We start from the raw sequence: 27,402 nt of genomic DNA, 5'->3' as shown, positions 1-27,402 counted from the left end.
AGCACAAATTTTGCAAGGTAATTTTCCCTATTGTTCCTAAATTTTCTCTGGGGGTTGATTCATCACAGCTTGGGCGGTGAACACTGTCTTCTCAGTGGCCATCTCCCTCCTCCTCACTGCGCAGAGGGCTTTGCAAAGGACGTTCCCAGCTCACCACCTCTTGTCACAGAGGCACAGCTCTAGCATACCTGGAAACCAGGCAAGACATTTTTACTTGAGTTACTTAAACTCTGCATGAGTAACCAGAGATACTCTCATATTGGAGTCATCAGCACTTGTGGAAATTACAGCACCCTTTGCAGTTCCCTGCTGGGGATGTGAGAAGAAACCAGCACCTGTGAAACTGAGACTGGGGGGAAGAAAGGCAGGAAAGCAAATGAAAAGCAGGGTGCAGAGCTCAAGCTACTGGGAACTGATAAGGGAGGCTGAGGGCCTTTGTCTGAAAGATGGGCAAAAGACTGGCTAACCCTCACGACCAACATCAGAGAGGCTACCACGTCCATGTCACTTGCACATGAATTCCTTACAGTCACAGTAGTGCCATTTTGTGAATTAAAGCAGTCTGCATGGCAGCCTTAGGAAGAGCAGGATAAATCAGCCCACGAACCGGGAGCACTGGGAGGACGGTACGTGCTGCTTCTTTTTCTGGAATATTTGCTGGTTTCACAAGATTTGTGCTGGTTCAGGGCACAAAGAGTGATCTAAAGCGTCAGACATCCCAATGAAGCTGGGGAGAGGCCAACTGGGAAAAAGCAGCTCTTAAACTAAAAGAAAAGAAAGTAAAGAAAAATACAAAATGAATTTGAATTTAACCAAGGAGAAGGAAATACTGCAGTGACTGATGGAAGGATTAGTTTTGTAGGCTCAGTTGTGTAGGTTGGGATTTAATCTATTTAGATCTTTTTCTTCCAAGCTTAACAGCTTTAATTATTTTTACAAAGAAAAAAACCCAATACATCCTTACACACTGTTAATAAAAAAATCAAGTATCATTGATATTTGAAAACAGAAATCATAAAGAACATATTGCATTCACACCAACTACATACCAAGCAGAATGTTAATAACATTAACCTTTACTCTATCAGATATTTGCAAGAAATACCACTATATTTTTTGCAACGGCTCATATCTGTCATTTAACTGACATGTGATCTTTGCTAAGTTTGCCAAATCACTGAGGCCTGAATACCATTCAGCAATGTTAATTTTGTTTTCCTATTCCAGCCTTTACACAATTATTCTCATGGCAATCATTCTAGCCTTGAGTATAAATAATACTTCAAGTGGTTTGTTGATATCCAGAAAATGATGTGTATCTACATTAAGAGATTCTGGAATCTAATGGGAGAACCATGCATATTATTAAGCTGAAATGCCTATTTCTTTCCTCCCAGATGGGAAGTAGTACAGGGTAGCGCCATGGCATATGCATTAATTTTATTCCTTCCGCAAATTTTAGCACATATTATTTTTGCAGATTTTGAGTCTTTGCCTCCTACCAAATATCCAGGAGATTTAAATAGGATTTTGCTGCAGAAAAGATCTCAATCTTAACACTTAGGACCCTGGATAATTCTCAGGTGAGCTGAGGAAGAAGAGCGTGGGAGCAGTTCTGCTCTGGAGAAGAGTAAGAGAAGAAATGAGAGCTCAGTAGGAGAAATCCTTGAGGATTAACAGAGGCAAAAAGAGAGACTGAGAGCAATTTTTCTGGCTCCCATATTTCAGACCTACAGATTGGGCATGCTTGCTTTGAAGGCCCTAGCAGTAAATAATGCGCACATTTGAAATAGAAGGGGTTACAATGAAAGAGTAACAAAAACCATAAATCCCAATATCTGTCCATTTGCATTGTTACCCCGTTAATGCACACAAATACTTTTCAGTTTTTAAATAGATCTGTAATAGTTTTCTTGCTAAACCTGTGGATGTCTGGCGCGCTGTCTTCCACAATTTTTATTTCATATTTACTTGCTTTTTCCAATTCCAGGCCTCCTCTTCCTTTTTCTTTCTTTTTGGTCCAGTGGGACTTTTTATTTCCTCAGGACCTGAAAAAAAGGAAGGAGCACACTGCATTGAATGCTGAATGTTTGTGTGGGAGTGAGCTGTGTGGGAGCATTTCCTCCAGTGCTTTATAGATACTCTAAAGGCCAAGTTTAAAATCGGAATTGTTGACGTTTGCAGATGTTCAAGCATAGCGGGGCCTCAGCTGGAAAGGCTCAAGGAATGACGGTTTTAAACTAAGGGAGGGTAGATACGGACTGGATATAAGGAATAATTTTTTTTACAGTGAGGGTGGTGAAAAACTGGAACGGGTTGCCCAGAGAGGTGATCGGTGACCCATCCCTGGAAACTTTCCAGGCCAGGTTGGACGGGGCTCTAAGCACCCTGATCCAGCTGCAGATGTCCTGCTCACTGCAGGGGGTGTTGGAACTAGAAGGCCTCTGAAGGTTCCTTCCAACCCAAATCATTCTATGATTCTATGATTCTATGATTCTATGATTCTATGATTCTGTGGTCTGAGGAGACACAAGGCAGCACGAAATGAGGCTTGGAGCTATGTCAACACTGTTTCTCTTTTTGCTGCTTTACTTTCGAGGTTCCTGTAGTTTGGTCTTTGTATACGTTCGAACTTTACAACCTGTACCCATTACTTACAAGGAGTTTTAAGTCAACATCAGTTAATGCCTGTGGCTCTGAAAACCAAAGTCTAGGGTTGGTGTTGGGTCTTGAGGAGAGCCCTGAGGGGCACCGGCTCAGGATGGCAGTGCAGGTTCAAATTGTGCCTGTCCTTTCACCCTGGCTCAGCCAAAGGCTGCAGTAAAGCTTCTGCAGTTAAAAGTGAAGTTACTCTTCCATTTCTGAAGAGGGAAAAGGATATCCACAGATGAGGGTGTAGATGAAGACAAGGAACCTGGCGCTCTCCACAACCCTCTGCTCAGAGCAGCTCCTGGGGTAAGCCCTGCCTGTCACAGAATCATAATCATTATGTTTGGAAAAGACCTCTAAGATCATCAAGTCCAATCATCAACCCACTCCTCCATGCATGCTGAAACATGTCCTGAAGTGCCACCTCTACGTGGTTTTTGAACGCTTCCAGGGATGGGGACTCCACCACCTCCCAGGGCAGCCTGGTCCAATGCTTCACAACTCTTTCAGTAAAGAAATTTTTCATAATATCCAATCTGGCTGTGCCGCTCCACTCTGGAAAGCGGGAGCTCTGCAGGACTTCAGTGGGGAACGTGGTCCTCCCCAGGGTCTGAAGACTTTCTGAAGGCAGAAATGCCTTTGTCTCCAGAGCAAAAAAGAGTATTATAGTGCATGGGGACACACAGCTTGCCTTGAGCAGCACATTCTCCAGCCAGGTCAGCCCCAGCTAAGTAACACTTTTTAAAAACACATGTCGGATAGCCAGACAGAATAGCGCATACCTGGCTGCAAATCTACATATAAATTGATCTTTTCAGTACCTGCCCAATCCATCTTGGTTTTAACTCAGCCCACCTACTGTTAATAAATACCTCAGGATCCTCTCACTCCCAGCTGAGTAGCTGTGGTCAAAACACGCCTAGTTTAGACATCTCAAACATGCTGAGTTTAGACATCTTAGTTAAGTGCTACCGCTAGATGGGATGAAGCCAGGCTTTATTTCAGCAGCTCTTTTTCTGTCTTCTTATCTTTTTCTTCCCCCCCCCCCCCCCCCCCATCAACATAGATGCAATTTTTGTCAGGATAACTTCTGTTGTGTCTGAATTCCTCTTTGTGCTCTTCCCAGCATTTCAGGCAGTGCTGCACTGCAACATCACACCCCTCTCTGGAATGCTATTCCCTCAAGACTCCCATGGCACAGAGAGATGGGTAATGTTTTCTGAGCTTCTTCCACTATTACCACATTTTCTATAGAGGATCAGAATGGATTATTTTCATCTTGACATGCAAATGCCTAGGCTGTGCCCTTGGCTCTGATCTCAGCATTGACTACAGAAGCAAAAGATACGGGGGTAGCAGCTTTTTAATATCACATATGGATGTGGCAGTCTTATTTCTTAAGGAAAAATAAAAAGAAAAACCGGCTGTACTCCATTGTGACTCTCAAAAAAAAGCCTAATGAAAATATTTCCTCATGCACTTACTGAATACTGTATTCACATGCAGTCGTCGGTCTGCACAGAGGCGGATGAGCGCTGTGTGTGACCCAAGATTTTACTGCTGCACTCTGATCTGCCCATTTGCTGTGCCAAATTGTGGATGGGAAGAAAAGACACACGGCATTATTTTACTGAGTCAGGTTACAAGCCTGAATACAAACATTTAATAAGCGAAGTAATTAGAACAGAAGTAGGAAGGATTTCTAAGCGTCCTTGTGAAATGCTTATGTAGCTATAAAGGTCAAATTCTTCACCAATTTTCAGTCTGCACAACAGAAGTTAAGTAAACGAAATAACATGACCTGCGAATCGGCGCAGGATACAACCCACAGAATATGTCGATACACCATAACAGTCGTTGTGTGGTTTCGTGTTAACATGAAAGAAACGATATCTGACCACGAAAGCACCCGCACTGACTCACTGTTTCTAATTATTATTATATTCAGTTTCTGAAACTACAGCAGTGACAAAACAACATCAAGAAATTGCCTCCTGGCTAGTGTTCTCGGCAAACCCTCATGACTATTGACTCAAATGAGCAGCCCAGAAAGTAAGTTGTTAGCTTAAATGAAAATTATAGCAGAGACAAAAATGTCAGCCTGGGAACAGAACTAATAAGGGAAAGAATGCGCACGAAGCTGCCGGCGAAGTTTTAAACCTCGGGAAGAATAAAGGAAAGCACAGCTACCGAAATTAACTTGTGAGGCTGAGGTAAACAGGGAAAATCCACATCCGTCGCTACGTCGTGCAAAGCTGAGGAGCGCAAGGCTCGTAGAAGCTATGGCTGAAGCACGCCTTTACATGTTAAAACGTGAGATGGGGTTTATGGTGGGTGGTGAACGAAGTGTGGGCTGGCAGTTTAGCGACCCGGTGCCACTGCCAGCCTGTCCAACGCTTCTCGCGCGGAGAAGGTGGCCAGACGGGGTTAGGCGACCTGGACATGTCCTTCGGAGCAGCTCCCGAGGGCTGAATAGGCTGTTTGTAAGCAGGGCAGCAGGTCTCTGGTCCCGAGCTGGCCGAGCGAGGCGAGGAGTCGGAGGGGAAAGGTGATAAGCCACGCTGGGCTTGTTCTGCAGGGCCCCTGGCTGCCGTTCAGGCTGAGGTCTTGGACACAGTCCACCGACAGGCCTCCTGCCAGGGGATTTGTTACTGTGAGAGCTTGGCTTAGGCAGGATTTTTTTATAAAAAACGTCTCGATTCTTCTTCTGTCTTATTAAAATCTATCCCACCCTTCCCTTTCACCCCAGGAGGAGGAATATTTTGTATATATCTGGGTGAAGCACACAAACAAATTCATTTCAGACGGATAATATATTCAGAGTGATTTGCTTTTCAGAGTCAGGAGCTCAAAACGATGAATTTATTATGCAAAGTAATAATTGCAAATTATATTGGCAAACTCCTTTCCAGAAAAAAAATGGGGTATTAATATAACTAAAAGGATTAAAAAATACTGGCTGTTAACTCGGGGCTACTGCAGATATTTTAGGAGGTTATATATCTCTGCTCCACCTAAACCACCAGAGGCAGCAGCTTTCATTTTAAAGGTCTAGCGAGATACTGTAGTTAATGGGCCCACCTAACAGCATATGTCGCACTTGTATTGAGTAGTAGGACATGGTGCATATCATGAAAGAAAGCAAAGGAAATGCTTAGCGCCATAAAAATTTGCATCTCTTTCTAGCTCATTTTTCCGTGCAAAGGAATGGAATATATCAGAGTTGGAACACGGGAAAATTTGACTCCAGTTTCTGGGTCGAACTAACTGACGCCTTCAGTGGCGTGACTAAACAGCTTGTTTGGACTTTATGGGTCTTTACAGGGCCTGAAATGGCTCTTTAACAATCCCTTGGAGATATACAGCACTTCCCAAGGATGGCTAGAGCCGCCCAGCTGCTCCAGATGAACCCAGGGTAGGGCGGCTATTCTTCCTTCAAGTTGCCCACAGGTTCCTGGGTCCGTTACAGCCATCAGCAGAAAGGGTCCTTAACAGTTGACAGGGTTGAGGTCTCCAACGCAGTGTTCGTTAGCGACTTGAGATTTGTTTGCTCTGCAGGTTCTGTATATTACGTCAGGGTTACTCGAAGGATTAAATTGCAATCACGGTCTTCTTCACAGAAAATCAGAGTTTTCTGCTGCTGTAGAAGCATTTTCCTCTCTGGCACACATGTACCTCTCCAGGATAGTTGAGATTTGTGGGTAATTACAAGAAAAATAAAGATAATGTGCTTGTAAACCTTGCAAGTAATAGCTGCAGTACTAACGCTGTAATTCATAGACGTAGTACCATTAGAAAATGATGGAGCTTGTTGAATTAAAACACTCGTGATGTTTTTAACACACTTTTCATGAAAGCATTATGATCTGAGTGCAAGGATGGGATTCAAGAGCTACGCAAGTTTCACTCCTGGCTCTGGCACACCTGCTGGCTGTGCTCTTGAGATGGTCCACAGCACTTCACTCTCCATGAGGGAGATGCCTGAGAATCATCTGCTGTTGCCAACCCTAGAGAAGCTTCTCCAGAGCTTGTGCTGTGAGACCTTTAGTGTAGCTGGGCTTCCAGGCCATGTTGTCAGGCATTTCGAACCGTGCCTGTCTGTAGCTAAAGCCTTGAGTGATGTGCCTTTGTGAGGTGGGGACAAGGGTGATAGTTATTTAGCATTTGTAAGGGACTTTGAAGACATTGGAGCTGAGGGGGTTTACACACCACTGCAAGCCGAGAACAAGCTGTCTAACACTTATTTCCTCACATCTCTGCTTATAACTTGCCTTATCGACAGTCATTGCTAGCAAAGGAGTTCCACCTTGTGGAAAAAAGTCACTGGAAAAAGAGGGGCAATTGCGATGTTTAGTGTGTGAACATTGAACTTATGATCAACAGCTTCTTCACTCAACAACAACCCTCTATTTTGCTTTTCAAGCAGAGCAACAGAGACCATGATTCACAGATTTTTACACAGATCCCAAGACCGACATGCCTTTGGGACTGACAAAGAGGAGCAGTCTTCAGCCTCCAGCGTTGCCTGCTTTCCCAGCCTGCAGAATCAACAGCAGGCACAAAGGTAAACCTACTCCTCAGGTATCACAACACGGTTCCTCCAACTCAACATCAAACTGTGTTTTGGTCTTGGTCTTCCCAGCTAGGTGAGGACACAGACCAATTAACTCCTTTAAACACACACCAAGTCCAACTACAAGCATAGATAAAATCAGAAAAGGGAACTGGAATTCAGCAAAACTCTACAAAGCTGAATAAATACTCAGCTAAAGCCAATTCTCTTGGTATTTGTAGAGTTATGCTTGTGAGGGAGAGATTTTGGAAAGAATTTTTGGCCATCCAAAACACTGATTGATAGCCACTGCCAGAGACGTGTTAACTTGCTCAATGTGGTGCTCGACTTGCTCAATGCGGTTTGAGAAGTTTCTGTCATTTTTGTTGTCTGTTCTCAGTGAAATTGTTATCACAATGATGACGACATCAGCGGCAAAGAATGAGGTAACAGGACCTGTATCACTGAGAAGCTATCGCTCCAACAAAACATATACCATAATGTTTAGCAATAAGAGTTGACGTATTACAAATAGTTACAACTGAACTCTACAAGATAAATAAATGAAAAAAACATGTTCTATTTCCTACTAAAGTGCAGTACGGTCAAGCATCACTAACTGCAGAGGCTCCAGTGTAGAGGAGAAAATGCTCAGATTAAAAACCATGTTGATGGCACCCAAAATGCATCAAAACAATAATATAAAAATGGAAAGTCTTGTCTGTAACTCCTTGCTAGGGTGTCCAATCTGATTTTGAGGCTTTGCTTGTCTCTACTGCCTTGAAACCTGCAGAACTGTGCAATTTTACCTAATTTCATCCTTTTAAATGTTTGGGCAGTCTAGAGCTTCTGCTGCTCGTGGAGAAGACAGGGATGACCAGGAGTCAGTTCAGCCCATCACGTGTCTAGGAGAAGCAGGCCTCTGGGTGGCTGACCTCTGCAGACACCGAGGTGGTCCTGGACTGAGGTGCCTCCAAGGCTGATGTTTCTGCAGATGGCTCCCGGCATGCAATCCAGAATGCTGAATGAGCAGCTTGTGTTTCTTACCCAGCACCTCAAAATGGGTCCAAAACAGATGACAGAAGCATCTATTCACTTGGTAGCCGAACAACCTCGTGAGTGTAGGTCTTGTACATTTTTTCTCTTTGTTTCCCAGCGAGCGGAGAAGGGAATCACTGTTTTCTGTTAAAATACTTTGGAAAGAGGAGACTGAAAATGATAGTGCCTGCCCTCTTCTTGTAATGCAATAGCCTTATTGTCAGAGCCGTTACAGAGGAAGCAGGACACGTGGGTCCCATTTCCCCTTCTGCCTCGGGCGGCTCAAACCCATGTTTCCCACCCTTCAGGGAAGTGGCTGTGGTCAAGGGGAGGATTCAGGATTCACCAAGCCAGCAAGCGAAGATGAAAGGGAGCACGACTCCAGGGCTCGGTGCATCCTTTCGGTTCCGCTCTCCGCTCCCAGGATTGTTTCTGTCTTTTATTTAAAGGCTGTTCCATGTAAGAACACACAGTCCTGGGACTGGGAAGATGCAGTGGCAAGGTTTCACCACCTTCTGCTGACCTGCACAATACGGACCATGCCTCACAAAAAATGCGTAAAATGCACACATTTTTTTATGAATAGAAATTCAAGAGATTCAACTGACAAAAATGAGTGACAGAGCCTTTATCAGCACTATTTGAGATAATGAATCATACTCACTAGGTAGAACAGGTTCTTCTGTTTATCCACTCAATAAACTAAGTTCAATGAAGCAGAAAGGGGGGAAAAAGTGGTCAAAGGAAGATTTTTTCTTCCTTCTTTTCTTTTTTAAACAAAAGCTGTAATTAACTTGTTGAGCTTATTGCTACTAGGTATACCTTAGGCCAAGAGATTAGTAGGATTCAAAACACGTTAGACATTTATACATATAATGAGAATATCCATAAGCTACAGTGGGTAGAATATGACCTCAAACCCTTTTATAGAGGAGCTTGCCTCTTAATACCAACACACAAATGGATCTCATGTACTGACTTCTGTCTAGTCAAGGACCTTGTGAAGCATCTCTCTTCATGCAGGATCTTTATGCATCATCCCTACTGAAAAAAGAAAAAAAAAAAGACGACAGCTAAAATATAATACATTCTTCTTTATTACTGCTGTTCCAGGCAAACAGCTGTTATACTGCTTACATGGAATAGTGATTTTACAAACCTATGTGGTATTTGTATACTTCTTAAATTGCCATTTTTATACTGCAAGTGAAATTCAGCCCTGGTAAATAAAGAGAGGGAGAAGCACAATCTGACCACCCAGCTCGGAATGAAATGTTGGAGCTGTTACCGTAAGAGGCAATCCACAATAGCGAGGGTCTGATTTCCCACTGTGAGTGTACTCTTACTTGCAATAGGAGTGAGCTGACAGAAGCGGTCTTTACAGAATAGTTGTATACCGATAATGCAGCGAGAGAAATGGACAGCTACCACATTCTCTGCATGGGCATTTCGTTTAGCCTGCAGTAAAACTTTTTTTTTTTTTTTTCCCAGCCAGTGAGTATAGGTGCATATTGATGTCTGAAATATCAGAGAACATTTCTGAAAATCAGGGCTGGGTTCTTCTTCCTTTCCCTGGACTCAGTTATTAAGAAATAAATAAGGACTGCCAGTTCTTAAAATAACTGTCAAGGTTTTATAATTGGTTCTAGTCTTTGGGAGGCCATAGAAGTTAAGGGAAGACTAACTCTGAGATTATATTAAGTCCATAGTTATTTACTTTCTCTTGTAGTGGGCCTCAAATGTAGAATCAGAATTGCGTTTGAATTTACATGGTGCTTCCTCCTCAGAATTCTTTTTGGTGGTCCCTCTGGCCACCCCTTCTTTCCCATTCCTAGGAAGGCTTTCCCTCTAGCCCCTTAATGTGACCCTAAGAGCGAGAAGACCACCTGGTTTTCTGGTTTATGCTGAATATGTTGTTTTACTGCTGTGAAAGCATAGAAAAGTCTCTCCTAGATGCCAGAGCTACTATCCCACATTCTCAAATTCAGAGAAAGAATCCCACCATCTTTATACCCACCATGATGAGTTAAGCGTCAGCTGGGCTTCCGAGTGTCCATGTTCCCTCAGGTACCACTAAAGTTTTTGCAGTCCAAAGACGTTCAATGTCTTCAGTGATTGGGACTAGATAAAGTGTTTTCTAGTTAAAGCTTTTTCTACCGACACAAATTTACCAGCTAAATTTAGTTGTGAGTGCTGTTTAATAATTCCAGAGTCCCTTTACTCTTGGTTTACAATTTGTCAGCATTACTTTATCACAGTTTGTGAAAGTAACAAAAGGTGTTGCAACGGGGATTCATTTGGGCAAATTAAACCTGCAGTGGGATTTCAAATGCAGGCATTTGTCCTCTGGGATTAGACATCAGCAGCCTGTGGAATTATTTCTGACATTTCATCCATCATACACTCAGAATAACTAAACAAACCAGTGCTGCTCTCTCCCTGCTCGAAGAACAACTTTCACAGAGCCTTCCCACAGAAATATCCCAACCTATTAGTGTCAGGAAATTGTGCTTGGAAAGTAGAGAGAAAAAAGAAAAATCTTCCACAAGTGAAAGGCAGAGATGTTATCGCACGTCAATAATGTGCATTGAGAAGTCTGCTTGTAAACTGCTCTTCGGCTGGTGTGAATCGGAGTGACAGAACTGGTGTAGGTATATTGATTTTGCTCAGTCCAGGAATTTTCACCGTAGGGGTGACTAGATCTGTAACTGCAAGAATCTGGACTTACGCTTCCTAAAGTAAGCTGCCCAACTGGTACTAGCTGAAACAGGAGGAGGACTGGGCCCTGCAAAGACTGCTTCTCTTCCTCTTCTTTGTTTGAGAAAGTAAATTTTAAAACACACGAGTTTTCAACACAGCCTCTTGCACCCTGCATTTTTCATCTGTTTCTTGAAATGTCAAGCATGTACTTCTACAGCCAAAATGTTTATTTCAATCAGCTCATTCCTAGATAAATAAGATCAATCTAGATCAGTTGTAATATTTAAATACCTTAGCATCAGTGAACAAAAACTCTGGACTAGCTCATTGTTAGAGAATAATACCCTTTTAATCTATATTTAAAAGAAATTGTGTAGTAGACCTCAATTTGGTTTCCCATTCTGGAGAGACCTCCAAGGATATATTGCAATTACAGCAGATCCTGTCCCCCAACCCTCCCTTTCCCCCCTTTAATAACTAAAATAATGTACTTTGAAGTAATGTCGTCTCACATTGAAATCTGCAATCAAACACCTAAACTAACAGAAAAGGTAAAACCACCACAAGGGAGAATTTAGAAACGGAAGTGCATAATCAGATAAACGAGAAGAAAGTTTTGAAAAGGATTGCAGAGGAGTAACAGGAGATATTGCTGGCGTGTTTCTTACTTCATTGTTGTTTTGCTTCAGTAAAAGTTCTATCAGCTGGGGAGAGCTGCTCACTTCTTTGAAGCTGGCTCATGTTTCTCTGAAATCAGATTCTTTATTCCCAGGGCTCCACTCCGTGATGCCAGCACAAACATACATCAGCAGCTGCACAGCACTTTAAAGAGTTAGCAAGGAGCTATCAAGCAATTACTTATTCCATTTTAGATCTCCATCCATTATTTTCACTGAGCAAGTTTGAAGTAGGGAGAATAAAAATCAGAGAAAGCAAATAAACATTTTGGAACTCTAAGCATCTCACCTAAGGAGCGAAGCACACCTACTGTTAACTAAAGAGAAGAGACCCATAGGTGAGAAGTGCTGAGCGGAATCCTTTTCCCATGAATAAAGCCGTACAAAGTACTTGGGTCTTCACTCTGATGAATACTGTGAGTTTTGGTGTGCTGAGCCAGTTACTTCTGTCAGGGGCCAGTGCAGTTCTGGCTGCTTCTGTGCTTGGGCAGAGTCGAGTGCAGGCTGGTTTCACCTAGGGCAGAGTCCCCTTAGGGCTGTGCTGTGGGTGAGCTGGGTGGAACGAAGTGAATGAAGAAACTAAGCTTGAAACTCGTGGATTACTTCCAAAATTAACTTTTATTTTTGTTGTTACTGAGCCTAGATTTGTGCTGTTTTCTGGTATGTGCGCATGTCTCTGTGTGTATGTGCAATACAAGCTATCGCAGACGGGGTTTGACTTTTCACGTAAACAAGTGTACATTTATCCTTTGGCCTGAAGTACATGACGAATAAGATCATTAACAAGCTTCTTATAAAATAAGCAATAGTGGAACCATGAACCGCCTTTGCTTCAGAGGCATCTGTGTGACTGGGAGCTGTTGATAACGCTTGTAGTGTCCCTCGTTTGAGACCAGCAAAGCCACATGCCATCCCAACAAAAAGGCAGTAACATCTCAATTGATCCCATGTAAGCTTATGAGAAAAGATAGTTTTTAGTGCTTACCCTCAAATTGTCTGCTGGCCTGCATGGCATTTATTAATTTTGTCAGCGGAAGGGCTACGCTGAATAATCTGAGGAAAAAGTAAAAAACATACAGATACAATTAACCGTGGTGAAGAAGTCAGAAAGTTTTGGGCCATAGCTTCCTGATGCTTCACAGTCTTCACAATTCTTGGTTACCTACAACCCATCCTTCCCTGTAAAAAAAAAATCCATTTTTTTGCCTGAAGAGAGTGAAGGAGAGCTTCTCACACATACAGAGAGATGTACCTGCTTGCCATGGATGTAGGACTCGGAAACTTTGACAGGACACTTTTGACAGTTTTCACAGTTGTCCCCCAAAGAAAAACTGTGGGAGAAAGCACCTTTCCCCTCTGCTTCTCTCCTTTCACCCCAAAGCAGTGAAATTTACTCCGGATGAGCATCTAGGGTGAGTCTCCCTGCCTGCATCCCAAACGGCAGAGGTGACCAATATTCCTGTGAGAAAGATAATTCAAATTTTGCAGTCTAGCTCTGTATCCGTCCACTTTCATTGACCTACGTGTAAGTGCATGAAACTGATTAAATGTTTCTGCTACTAGAATTTCAGAAAACCACTGTAGATGGAGCGAAGAGCAATTTGGGAGTTATGCGGCAAGAGTAAGAGGTGCTAGCTGGTCCATGAGTGGTCTTGGGAGCCAAGCCTATGGTCACCTTTCTGGGTGGCTTTCCCATCTTTGTTCCAGTCCCAGACTAGTTTAATTCCTCTGAAAACATATTTTTCTGAGCTAGGACAGAAAGTGAGAGGGAACGAGGCAGGGCGGGATGGCTTGGGAATACAGTCAGGCTTTGCATAAAATGGTAGTTCAGTCATTCACCCAGAACATCAGAGGATCAGTCCTAATCCCCGAGTCAGTTATAAAATAGTGTCAACTTGGAAGTCAGCACTGCGCGTTTTTGGAGACACGGGGTTGGATGTCAGCTTCAGCGAGACACGTACAGATCTGAGTTGCCGCAGAGCAGAGACAGGCATCAACTCAGGGCTAAGGATTTCCACAGACACTGTAAAATTAGGTTACTTTATATATTTTTTATCCCCCTAGACTTTTTCAAAAATCTGGGTCTGCTTCTAAAACATTCGCAAGTAAAGAAAGATATTGAGGAGGGTATACATAACTCAGTAATTTGTAGCAGATAGCTTTTATAATGACTGATGGACTTTTTTTTCCTCTCCAGCAAGAAGGAATTATATTTTTCAACCTTGATGTTGGGAGTGGAGAATATGACTTACATGTGGCCCCTACATGGTGAAAAAGCTTTGTTGGTTTGTGCAAACAGACACAAACGGTTTGGGATAAACAGCTCTCGAGCAACAGACCACATGAAACTTGGTCACTTTGTTTTCCAAAGTGGCCCTGAAGATCCTGACTGAATAAAGCAAATGTTGTCCTTAGTCCAGTCTCCCATGCTGATCAAATAGTTGGCATGTGAACACATATGCCAGACTTAATCTCTCTTTCTACTCTGGCAGCCCAAGAAGGATCTGTGCTCCGTGATTCATGACCCTTGTTCTATCCATCACCTTCACGAAGCAAAACACAGTGTAGAAGTTGGATCCCCCCTTGTCTTGTATTCCTCAAATTGCCCTCTACTTCTCTAGAGAGCAAGTCTTATGAGGGGCCGCTGGGGCAACTGGGGTTGTTCAGTCTGGAGAAGAGCAGGCTGAGCAGAGACTTTACAGCTCTCTACAGTTACCTGAAAGGAGGGTGTAGTGAGGTGGGTGTTGGTCTCTTCTCCCAAGTAGCTAGTGATAGGACGAGAGGCAATGGCCTCAAGTTGCATCAGGGGAGGTTTAGATTGGACATTTGGAAAAAATACTTTACTGAAAGATTGGTCAGGGATTGGAACAGGCTGCCCAGGGCAGTGGTGGAGTCCCCATCCCTGAAGATGTTCAAAATACACGTAGATATGGCACTTCGGGACATGCCTAAAGGAGGCATGGTGGTGATGGGTTGACAGTTGGACTTGATGAACCTAGCGGTCTTTTCCAACCTGAATGATTCTATGATTCTATGATACTTCTAAGCCTTCTACACCTGAAAACTTTGAAAAAGATTAGCAATTCAAAATGAGAGTGAGAGAAAGCAAGACACCTACAACAGATTATGATCGTCCTGCCCAGCTGAAGAAGTCTCTTTAAAACAAAGAGGAGTTGGTTGGGTGCCCAACCTGAAATCAAGACACCAGTTCTACTGTTTTAATTGGTTTGCTGCCCTTTTATATCTATGGAGGGAAATAAATATTTCTAGATGAGAGGAACTGAATTTCAGACAGTTAAAGGTGGGTGAGTTGAGTCCCACACATTTTTTACAGCTAGATATTTCTATGAGCAATATAAAACAAAGTCCCTGTCAAATAAAGATAAGTTTTATAACATTTTACGGTAGTACCTACGCATCTCCCAACAGACAAAAAGATATTTTAAAAGGTTGTGGTATCATTTCATGTACGACAGTAGCTGAGAGAGACAGCACAAGGCCCCAGGCTGCAGGGAACAGCTTGATCCTGTATTCCTGAAAATCCTTAGAAATTCTGCCAAAGGACTGGACTGGGAGTACTAAGAATGCTAAGGAGAGATACTAGGCTGCACTTGGTATACTAAGATTAGGCTGAGGAGAGGTATTAGACTAGCTGGGATCTTGTCTACCTTCTTTTAGGTTCCTGGCTTGTGGTCAAAGGTTAACAAGTGTATGTAAGTGATGTTCGAAATGTGTTTTGCCATATGCATGTGTGTTGTGGGGAGAAAACCTGACTTTAACTGTTTCTGCAAGTCAAGGTTATACAACATTGGAAGGGTCAGTAATGGCAAACCCAGGCAACACCATTGCCCTGTTGGTTCCAAGTCCAGACTTTGCTTTGATACAAGTAAGGGAAGCTTTCAAAGGAAAATTTGCAAATTTCTTCGTTTGAACATCATGCCTTTTGTCTCAAGAAGCTAAGGGCACAAATGCTTCAAAGCAACAGGGCCACAAAAGGCATATAAAGAATTAAGTGCTCAGCCATTGTTGCTATACGTATGGTTTCCTTGCAAGAAAGGTTAACCCTGACTAGAATGTCTGTTGTGTGACAGGATCACAAAGACCAATCTACCACTCCAACAGCCAACACCATGAAGGGAATTTAAAGCAAAATGCTTGTCTCTGACCTGCCCTGTGGATCACCTGATGGTCTGCAGTCATTCTCCGAGTCTGTTGACTTCAACAAGGCTGACAGAAAACTATGTGTCAAGGTGACCCTAACTTCTGCTGTGATTAATTTGCTTTATAATTTGTCACTTTGGAGAGGGGGAAAAAGGGAATATATCATTAACCTCTTCTGAAATAACTCTACCTCAATTAAGTATAATTATTTTTTTAGATTAAACCATTACAACGTCTTCCTATACTAACAAATATTATCTTAGCTGAAATCTGGTATCACTAAAAAGGTATTTAATGCATTGACCTAAAATAAATTGTGTTAGGGCTTGTTTGTGTGTGGTGCATTCTGGAAAGGGCTGTGCCTCCTCCCTCAGAATATCTTACAACAAAGGCCACACGTTACAAAAGGCTGATTTCCTGAGGACCATGGCATTGTAAGACTGGATTTACTGTAAATTACTACTAATAAGTCACTGAATATTTAGAAAGAGTCCTGAGCAATTCATAGAGATCCAGCTACTTTTTTAAATCTAGCTTTTTCAAAAAAACCAATCAAACAAAAAATACAACTGCAAAATTTTAAGAGGATGTATAACCTTAAGCTATGTGAAGTACAAAAATACATTTAAATACACGTCAAGAACTGAGTGGTCTTGCTTTATTCTTATCTGGGGATCATTTTACCCAATCAGAACTTTAACGTTCCTTTCTTATACTGGGTGTAAGACCACGCTATTCACACCAGTTTCCAAGCATGACAGATTCCAGCCCAATATGATACCGCAGTGACTGTTCATTTCCCACTGGTGATCACCCCCTCATCTTATGGCTGCAAAGAGAAACACAGAGAAAGATCACAAGACTCGCTATAATAATAATGTACACTTTACATGCATCCATATTCTAGCACCGAAGATAAAACATTGTGCTCTGCTTTCTTACTTTGCCATTTTGTTTGGTGCAAACCTTAAAAATTTACTGCAAATCAGTGTTATTTCTTAAGATTATTTCCTTTTTTTTTTTGTATAATTCTTGCCACAATAATTTGTGCAAATCATCCCATGCCAAATAGGAGGTACATAAAATAAACAGAGATATTTGTAGACAACAGATTGGCAAAGGATTTCAAATGTCAGTCTTCAAAAACCCTGAGTACTTTCTTCATGGCGTACAATTTGGACTGTACTAATGCAAATGCTCGTGTGTGTACTTGGTATATAGGCTCTGAGGACGTTTTCATTTTTTAGGCTATAGTTCTGCCATACACCTCTGTCTGCTGCTTTTGACTACTCTTTAAAAGATTCTGGCTCCAGCCCTGGTTGCAATGCATGAGTTTAATTAAAATCTGCAGATGTTTTCCATAGACTGTGTAGAGTGGGATTTACGTTTCATCAATAAACATGCATTAGCTCTTGCTGGAATATATGCACGTACACTTCAAATGCATGGGCAATAAATAGATCCTCTCTCAAGAAACAAGAACGAAAGAAGAACAAAACACACAAGCATGTACTCTGTACGGCTGTGAGAAACAAGACTTCGACACGAGGGCTATCCCAGATCTGTGAGCTGTCACTTGTGCGGTATACGCAGAGATAAGGAGGAAGCTATAATATAAACACAGAGAAAAGACTCGGTTTTCATTCCAGTTTAATTTGCCAGAGCATGATCTCTCACCCACACGCTGAAAACAGGGACGTGTCCTCTCTCTACCCGCACGCCAGCTAGCTGAAAGATTGTCAGATGCCTGCAGAGCGGGCACACCTTGTGCTTAGTCCCAGGCAGGAGATGTTTTAAGCACGGCTGCGGCGATGAAAGAGCTTGGAGGGCTCACCTTTCACGCACCAACCTAAACCAAACACGATGTAACGTCTCTGCTGCAACCCAAGACGATTCCTACTTCGGCATTCCTGACACACGCTCGGCTCGCCGCACGCCCTCAAACACAGCTCGTCTACACTCTCCTGTGTCATTTTACATCTCTGAGCCTGGCCTTTTAGAAACAGCAGGAAAATGCTTCCCCGCCATCCCAGTGAACTGCAATTTCGTGTTTACCAAAAAACAGGAAAAAGAATGAAACGAACCCAAAAAACCCTCTTAATTATTGATACGTATAAAAATTGTCCTCTTGTGTTCTGAAAACTGGTGTAAAATGTCACAGCTAGAGAGTTTCTTTCCAGTAAGTTATTCTCAGTAAATTTGGTCTACCCGTTGCACACATACACATATAGATATCTCAGATCTGTCTTTATATACGCTTTCTCTTCATGAAAAGCATTCTGACTACTTAACAGGCATGTGGGATCCTGCATAAATTATGCTGATTCTATATGATTCAAACTATAAAATATAAAATTACATTGCTTTTTCAATAAGCATATATGGAAACCGTGTGGAACGTGAAAGGTCAAACTGGAAATTCCTCATTCTCATTTGTGAATAATTTTTTTTCATCCAACAGCCCCACTGATTTCAACTGGGCTGAGCAAGAGGTCTCACATAAGACCATCATTTGGCCGTGTTTTATGACCAATCTTGCAATCTGATCTGTGCATAGACAGACACGTACTCAACTGATGCCAGTGGGCTGCGTTTTTGGCTTGGAAAGGCATTTCATGGATCAAGGCCATAATAGTTAAGTCAACTACCCAAACAAGAACATGATGAAGATCCACTGCAACATTCAATCTGATGTCTTTGAGATTATATTAACTTTTAGCTTCATAGATGTGTGGTGTTTCTCCACCAAAAACGTACAATATTCTTGCAGTATTCCCATGGCTTTAAGAAGACAGACGAATGTCACAAAAAGGTTAGAGAATGAGAGGTATTCAGTATGTCTGAGGTGGACTACTCTGACAGAATGGCAATGCCTACACTAAAGGCGGTCCTTTTAGGGCACCCGTTCCTCCCCTTGAATACTTGTATGCTTGTTTTACTTTGTCTTTGCTGCCTTACACTGAATTTTCCAAACTTGCTTGAGTATGTGCTGTCATAGGAGTTAGGTGTTGTTTTCTGGAACAATGAGTCTCTGTGACACTGCTCACTTCACACAGAGAAGGATGTGACCTCAAAGACCAGCTTTGGTGTTGGAGATGAGATTTCTAGCTTCAGATTTGGAGATATGAGTACTCGGAGGCCAGCTCTGATTGCTCTCGTATTGCACAGGGAACTGCTTTCTCAGTACGGTGGGTGTTGAGCCAATACCCTTTGAAGCTCATGGAAACTCTCCCACTGACTTCCAAAACAGACTGAGTTATGCCTTAAATCTACAGCCTATTTTTTCCATCTCAGTCACCAACATCATCTCCATTCTGGGCATCATGGGTATGGAAGATAAATTAGCCACCCCAAAAATTTAACACATCTTTAGACAGAGGTGCAATTTATGTGACAGTGGAACAAAGGTACCTACACATTTTAGAGAGCTTTACAGTGCTAGTTTGCTATCAATTTTAATATTAACTGTGATCAGAAGCAAGAGTACGCTCTACAGGGTACTTTTCATACACTTTAACTGGACTCCGCCTGGAGCATTCACTGATCTCTGCAGCACTTCAACAAGTTCTCTTTTTATGGACGTATCAGACACCTCACTCCTTTAATATATGGCATACAGATAGATGGATGTACCTACAGGAACCCCGTTGCATCAGAGTGCACAGGCATGGCAGTAGAAGAAAGACTTTGCTTGGGGGCTTCAGAGTGCCTTGGCTCATGCAGTAACGCTTGTGTGTTACGTGTCTACAACAGGTTCTCCGGATTAGAGCAGGACTGGAGGGTCTCAGCATGAATCCGTGCAGAAGTGAATGCTTTCTGCATCTCCTTGGCTCATGAAATGTCGCATCGCTGCCCACAAATTGGATAAACCATCTTTTCAGGTAGTATGAATCCAATTTATTGCCTGATTTTTGATGGTCATTCTGATACTGAGCAGGAGCTGCAGAACATTTCGAAGGGCATCCCAGTGGGATTGTTCCTTGTTGGATTTACAAAGAGCTCTTCTGATCCTTTGAACACACTGAAGAGGGTCATCAAGACTGGTTCAGGCTTTCTTACCTGTTACTATTTCTGTTCATTTTCCATTCTTCAGCAGTGTTATCCATGCAGATGTTCAGCACAGTCCTCCCTGGCTCTGCACTCAGTATAATCTGAATACAGCCATAAAAATCTGGATCAAGGCACAGTTCAAATTAGATTTCTTTGTCGTAGTGGAAGGAAAAATTCTTAGAAAGTTACTCCATGTCAAATTTCAACTGTCTACAGCTAGGTGTTCTGGATGAAACTTTTGTTATGGTTAAAAAAGAAGTAAGTCTTTCTAGTTAACTGCTTTTACTTAAAAAAGACACCTTGGGGCAAAGGTGCAGATCACAAAGTTTGTCCTGAAACCTAAAGGCTTGAAAATGAGAGGTTAGAAGAATATGAATACTTAAATATGGGAACTTAAAATGGAAACTGGTGTACCTCCTTAGTCATGGTTATTTTCTGTACTAATCTACCTGTCTGTTTGCAACAGGGAGAGACAGACACATTACCAATTTTAAGTCATTTTTCCTGTCAATGAAGAGAATGGCTTCAACAAAAAAACTATTTGCATGATACTATTATTAATCCTGCCAGAAAAATTAATGCCACTGAGTACAAAAGAATGTGTGAAACAAATAGGGGTCAGGATCAGGAACACTGAAATGTGAATATTCAATTAACAATAATAGAAAAGATGTGGGGCATGGTATGTAAATGAAGGCTGCCTGGAGCCAAATGCTCTCAATAGTGAAGCCAAAAAGATATTAAAAACACCCCACACGACTTTATTTTTCAGCTCATGAGCCAATCCATGTTGAAAATATGTTTATCTGATCTAACAGCAAAAACAAACACACTCCGTAATGTATGTATTAAGCGGATGTATAACTTGCACAGCATTCACGGCTAGGAAAATGTGACTACATACAGTAAGTGTTGTGGAAGGGGAGGGGGGAAGAAGGAAGAGTAGCAAGAAGGACAGATGCTTGAGGAGAAAAAACTTGCTAACCAGAGGTTTTTACATGGACCACAGCATCCCATGTCCCACACGCTGATTTCTTGAACAGACCTGCTGCCAAGACAAATTTTTTCTTGGACTCTAGAATTTATAGGATGTGCTTGGCTTGCATCAAGAACACAGCAGTTCCTTCCCCACACAAACAGCTCTGTCTAGCTAGGCTGGATATAAACAGAAAGACTGCTTCACTAATTATTTATACAAAGACAAAATAGCTGCATTCTGGAAGTTTCGTAGGAACTGGACACTTCTTTTTTTTCTTATTGTGTTTTTGACTTTCAGGGCTGTCAGACTCCACCGAAAACCATCTAGACCTTCACCCATAGGAAGGTAATTCACAAATTTACTATGATTCATGCAGTGAATTTTTTTCATTTTTTTTTTCTCTTAAGAGTATTGATACTGCTTATTTAGTAGTAAAGTATTTCTGTAAAGCAGGATCCTGACATGGGCAAGGAGTTTCTCTTCCTACCTGCCCTCCTGGCTTTTGAGACTACCTGTGTGAGCAAGAAGTACTCCAGCACCGCCAGCACTGACCTCACTGTAAAAGTGTGCATTGTGAGAAAAAGATTCTTACATGTCCTGGAAAGGTATTACACTGACTTGTTCCTGCAAACAGTGGCTTTTTCAAATAAATACGACCACTTTTATCAGTCAAGTGAAACTCATTCATTAGTGTTTTCAGATTCAAGCCAAATGTTTTTTAAATTATGCTCCACCTTCTTCCCCACTTGCTTCCCGCTTTTAGACCAAGGAGCTGAAATACTGCAACAGGCTTAGCAAGGGCAGTACAAGGAAAATAATTTTCTCGGTGCTTCACATACCCTTATCCTCATCCTCTTACTTGTGCATGAAATGCAGCTGAAACATGGAATACATGAAATAAGTTCCTAGCAGTTTACAGCAATGGCACCGTGAAAGGAGGTAAGAGAAGAAAGAACAATGCAGCCAGTGAAAAAAACAGCAGCATTTTGGACAGGCAAAATACTGTCGAGCTGCAGTCATCTAGGTCTGTAAACTGAACCTCGCAAGTGGTCTTACTCTATCTGAAGCACATTTTAAGGGCCTGTGGGATTGGGTCTCAGTTTAGGTTCCGGGATTAGCATTCCTCTTGTGCAAAGTACCATGGAATTTTAATGAATGCAAGTAGTCAGAATTTCTGCTGTCTCGCAGAGATTTGTTTATTTACTAATTTAGAGAGATGTTTAACATCTTACTTCAGTGGTGCATCTGTATCAGCACCATACTGAGGTGACGGTTAAAATTCCGGTGCTGAGAAAACAGTAGTGTCTGAATGTTATATATGGTCCTAGGCACATACATAAATGACCCTTGAAAACCCTGTCCCCAGCTTAGATAATGAGATCTTAAAAGATTACAATGGATACAAACAGACGGCATGAAAGGATCTGGTCCAGTTTCTGTGAGAGCTTTCTGCATTTACGATAAAAGAAAAAATTAAGGTACGATATGAGTTTCTGCTGTAAATGTATGACTATTTTTGGTTCAGACAATGTTGCTTCTAGAACATGATTAGCTTAGCACCTGGTTTGGTCAAACAGTTTTTGTATTAAAATAACACATCAGGCCCTTTATCACAGGTTCTCAAAGGGAGTCAGGCATTTAACAGCAGGGCTTGTTGCGATAGGACAAGAAGCAATGGCTTTAAACCAAGAGGAGGTAGATTTAGATTAGATATAAGGAAGAAATTGTTTATGGTTAGGGTGGTGAAACACTGGAGCAGATTACCCAGAAAGGAGTGTATGCCAGATCCCTGGAAACATTCCAGGCTAGGTTGGACGGGGCTCTGAGCACCCTGATCCAGTTGCAGATGTCCCTGCTTGCTGCAGGGGGTTTGGAACGAGATGATTTATGTGGTCCCTTCCAGCCCAAACCATTCTATGAATCTGTGATTCGACAAACTCCATTTGATAACATAAGCAAACAGACACTTCTCCAGTCTCTATCTCAGGTGCTCCTTTTTGTTATTTCAGGTTTCATGAATTCTTTTCCCCTTTAAAATCCTCCTTTAGAATCGCAGGGACCCACCAGCAGCACAAGTGAGGGGTAAGAGACTTTCCGAAGTGCTTGGTCTCCTAAAGACTACCCAAAAAGTTTCGTCCAGACTGAGAATCAAGATGCTCAGCCCAAGTAGCTTGCTAGGTCCAAAACCTAATAAGTGGTCTAAATGCTTTTAAGAGGACTGGTCAAGAAAGTTGTTGTTAGCTTTAAGATGAGACATTTTAAGCTGTGTAATAGATGCTTTGGGACCAAGGTTTAAACATTTTGTTGACATTTGCTTTTCCAAAAATGAAGTAGCTGCCTATATGAAATCTGGTCATACAGTCACAGAATCACAGAATCACAGAACGGCATGGGTTGGAAAGGACCTCTGTGGGTCATCTAGTCCAACCCTCCTGCCGAAGCAGGGTCACCCAGAGCAGGCTGCACAGCACCACGTCCAGGCGGGGCTGGAATATCTCCAGAGAAGGAGACTCCACAGCCTCCCTGGGCAGCCTGGGCCAGGGCTCCGTCACCCTCAGAGGGAAGAAGTTCTTCCTCGGGTTCAGCTGGAACTTCCTCTGCTTCAGTTTGTGCCCGTTGCCCCTTGTCCTGTCTCTGGGCACCACTGAAAAGAGTCTGGCCTTGTCCTCCTGACACCCACCCAGTCCTGAAAATCTGGCTGTGTTCTTTCTGGTAAACAGAACCAGGCGATAATATGCAACACTGTCATTTTTATTTCAATAGTATTAAATACTTTAGATATAAATTTTTTTCTCAAAATGAATATAAATTTCAACAAATACCAAGAAAGCCAACAAACTCAAACGAAAGTAAAAAATACCACCTCACCACAACTCCCAGATCCTCCCAGAACCTTTTGTATGGTTTCTGAATCCTAGCTGCACTGTCAAAAATTTTCCGGTTCAGTTTCTGGAGCTGTAAAATCTGTCCTTTGTAACTTGATTTGTCTCATTAAGTCACAGGTAAGCAATTATTTGCTGAAATTTCTTCTTCGTCTTTTAAAAAATTACATGCTTTTGTTATGATTTAAAAGAGTAATTTGAAAAAAATAAAAATGTTGTAAACTGCCAGAGCCAGCCAAGCTTTGGTAAAATCTGGCTAGATAATATATTCTCTGTATGATAAATTCAGCAGAGTGAATATTCATAGTTGAAGTAGTGTTCCCTGAGCTATAAAATTTATAACAGAAGAGAGAATGTGTTCTTAACAGCCTGTATGAGGTATTTTTTTGAAAAGCAGCTATCTAATTACCTTTTAAGTCAGTTACTCCACTTGTTGCCCTGGTGACTCTGTTCTCCCCAAAATGTATCAGCTGAGGTTTTAATTATTATTTCCCAAAAAACAAAATAAAAACTATGAAAAATCAATAACAAAGTTTACATGAGCAGATGCTAATCTTCTGCATAGTTCACCATGCATTCAAGATAGTGATCTTTTTGGCACGGGGCCTGATATTTCTAGTGGGGCTTTTTTAGTTAGTAAAGTCAGTAGCAGTAGAGCCTTGGAATTGGTAGCAAAAAGTCAACTGCACATCTGAATACTTAATTTTGTGGCTATAAACAGCCACGTCACATTTCCAGCAATAACAATGGGACGGTTTTCAGCACTGCTCTACCAAGCAGGCATGTTTTCTATTTTCTTCTTGTATATACAATTAAAAGCATTCCCACCAGAGAACTCTGCCCTGCATTCACTTCTGAGACAGAGCATGAGAGACATCTCTCAAAGTCAAAATCCTGCCTGTCCCTGGGCCGAATAATGAAGGAACAGCCCAGCAGTGCGCCTTTACTTCTAAGGCTTCTATTAAGAGTTTGAATTCACCGACTAATTGTCAATACTTGCCCCAGCGTGCAGTTAATAAGGAGGTCCCCAGTCATAAGAAAAGTTTTTTTTTTTACTTCTGCTTGGAAAGGTGAGTTTACCTTTTATCAGGCAAGAGATAAGGAATTGCACGCATGGAGTATAGGCATGTTCTCGTCTTGCTCTAGGGGATATCCACCAGTGACTGCGTTTTTGTTGAGTAATAATGAGATACCATAACCAAACAGTAGAAGATGCATGTCAGATGGTTCTCCAATAACATTAGAAAAAAAGCAGCTGATGTATGGGATATTGAAGGCAGATTAAGTTGTTAATGTATATTAGTATATTCTTAATTTCCTTTTAATTGAAAAAGACATATTGACTTTAATTAGAACCATTTCACAGGAACTGTCAATTAGCACATGTCAAACTAGTTAATTCAGAACAGAATTCTTTTAATTAGGGTCTGCTTTCCTTTAACTGTGGGACCAATGAAATCAGCCTTTCCTTATCAAGATTTTAAATGTCTCTAAGACATACAATACAAGTGTAGTCTCTTATCTATTATTAGAAGACCATATGGATAACATTAAAATGATGATGCTGGCATTGTTCATGCAGCACAAATCAGAGTTTCCTTTATGACTGTTTGAAAAAAAAAAAAGAAAAAGATGGCTTTGAAGAAAGACTATTTTAAATACACAGATTTATCCTGCTTTAAAGAGACTACAAAATTTATGACATGCATGTTCACATTTAAAGTATTATTTAATACGTCTGCTCAAATAAATGGGCCTATTCAAACGTTTTGTGTGTTCTATCAGCCAAAGACACATAAAACATTTTCAAAGCATGCAGTAACGTTCTTCCCTTAAATGAACTGTAATCAAAAGGAGAAAACAGACTCGATGATTTTTTTGGGACAATATAAAACCAGCACTGTTAACTTTCATTGCATATGAAGATTTAACACTGATTGCTAATTCAGTGGCTGCGAACACCAGTGAGCTAATGTCATCTCAGTTATCAAACAGCATACAATCCTGGTCTTGACTTTCACGTACATTTTCTGAATATGTGTGAGTTTCCTGATGGATCTCGTCTCACGGCTGGCACACCGGTGCAAAGACCTTCCCCTTGGTTTGAGAGAGCGGCCTTGCGCAACATCTGCAGAGCTGGTCACGTCCCTTCAGGAGTAAGAACAACTAAGAAAAATGTAACAAAAAATAGAAGAGGAAAGATTGCAAAATCTAGACTTAGTTTTATCATATGGGGTTTAGCCACTGTTTTACTGACCTATATCAACAGAGGATTACAGAGATTAGTGAAGGGAATACTTAATAACTGAACTGTGGATTCCGAAGAGGATTATCTGGCAAGATATTTCATGTATCCTGATGCTTTGTTGAACTTATTAGGGACCTGATTATGGGCCCGAGTAACTCAACAATAAAAGAAGCATGATTTCCCAAAATGAAGTACAACTAGGACGCACTAAAATTTAACGTGTCCTGGAAGTGCACTTCACTTAGGATCCTAACAGCAACTTTTTTTCCCCCAGGGCAACTCTTTGATATGTGGTAGCTAGTACAGTTGAAAGAGTGTCATGTGCTAAGAGGTGTGTTAAGGTTTCCACACAACTTTGAAAAGTGGATGAGCTTTAACTCGACGATCTGCAAAATTGAAAAAATTTGTCCTTGGAGTATAACTAACAGCTGCAGTTTGGTTTTTGAATGTGATTGTAAATAGGTAACATAAGATCCTCCCGTTTATTCATTAATCTTATTGTGGCCCATATTAAATCTCTGATTATCAGTTTAAATGCTTGCCACAATTTAGAACTCTTTAAGCAGATCTAAGTCACTTTGGCGCTGAATTGCATAATCCAAGTTCTTTTATAACACAGCAGAAACAATGCTTTGGCTTTTGATTATATTGCTCAACCAGGAAAATATTGTTTGTTTCAAAATGGCAATTAGCAATAACTCTTCTTCTAACATCATCCCGACATTGGCTGCGTGTTGGAAGTATGTGTATGTTCACCACTAGGGTTATAAAACCTTAGGTGACTGCCTTTATGCTCAAGAATTACGTATTATGCTAAACTTCAAACTATAGGAGTATTTGAACAGTTTAAACTATAGGAAATTTTCAGATTATGTTGACATTTTTGTCTTTGGTGACATCCTTGCAGTATCCCTGTCAGGTGTGTAAGAATTTATCTAATCCATACCTTATGGCTGGGACAACAGAGAAACTGTTGTATGGAGAGAAAATGACTGACCCAAGCCCCAGAGCAAGTCAGTTAGAAACGGAATTAAAAGCAGAAGCTCCAGTTACCTGAAGTTTCATGATCCTCCCTGCAAACCCTCTAATGAACCACTCAGTGCAGCCCAACGTGTGCCGGGACCTTAAAGCAGTGCAATGCGTTTTTTTTTTCCTAATTAATACTAAGGCGATTCATTGCTTAGCAGCAGCAATAATATTTACACACTTATGGATCTCATGATTGAGTAGCAAGCTTTGACTTCAATTAAACATGACAGTTTCTGATAGCGAAAAGTCATTACAGAACTTCAAAAGCACTTGAACTGCAGCGAGATCTTTACAATGATCTATATAATATCTTTCAGCCTCTGTTGGCTCCTTGATCTTCTGCGGCAGGCCCAACTTCTCTGTCAATTTTGGTCTATGAGAAGTTGAACCTTAACGCCTGCGATTTAAAAATGTGTATGAAAATGCTGCAATATACA

At 41.5% G+C, this 27,402-nt stretch overlaps 1 long non-coding RNA gene across 6 annotated transcripts in view; it reads left to right on the top strand.

The window, feature by feature from the left end:
- The first annotated feature begins 7,081 nt into the window (after nucleotides 1-7,081).
- The window catches only part of LOC142358830 (uncharacterized), a 38,755-nt gene continuing 18,434 nt past the window's right edge, over nucleotides 7,082-27,402 (top strand). For 5 of the 6 annotated variants that reach the window (XR_012761890.1, XR_012761893.1, XR_012761889.1 and 2 more), the window contains exons 1-3: nucleotides 7,082-7,213; nucleotides 19,531-19,658; nucleotides 21,104-21,151. This is a non-coding gene — a long non-coding RNA (uncharacterized LOC142358830). Of the gene's footprint in view, nucleotides 7,214-15,713; nucleotides 15,867-19,530; nucleotides 19,659-21,103; nucleotides 21,152-27,402 lie in introns of those variants that run through there. The other variant, XR_012761891.1, reaches the window with a different exon arrangement.

The sequence above is a fragment of the Opisthocomus hoazin genome, chromosome Z (genome assembly GCF_030867145.1).
Source record: "Opisthocomus hoazin isolate bOpiHoa1 chromosome Z, bOpiHoa1.hap1, whole genome shotgun sequence".
Taxonomy (NCBI): Eukaryota; Metazoa; Chordata; class Aves; order Opisthocomiformes; family Opisthocomidae; genus Opisthocomus; species Opisthocomus hoazin.
Note: the sequence above shows the minus strand (reverse complement) of the source record. Positions and strands in the feature narration are given on the sequence as shown.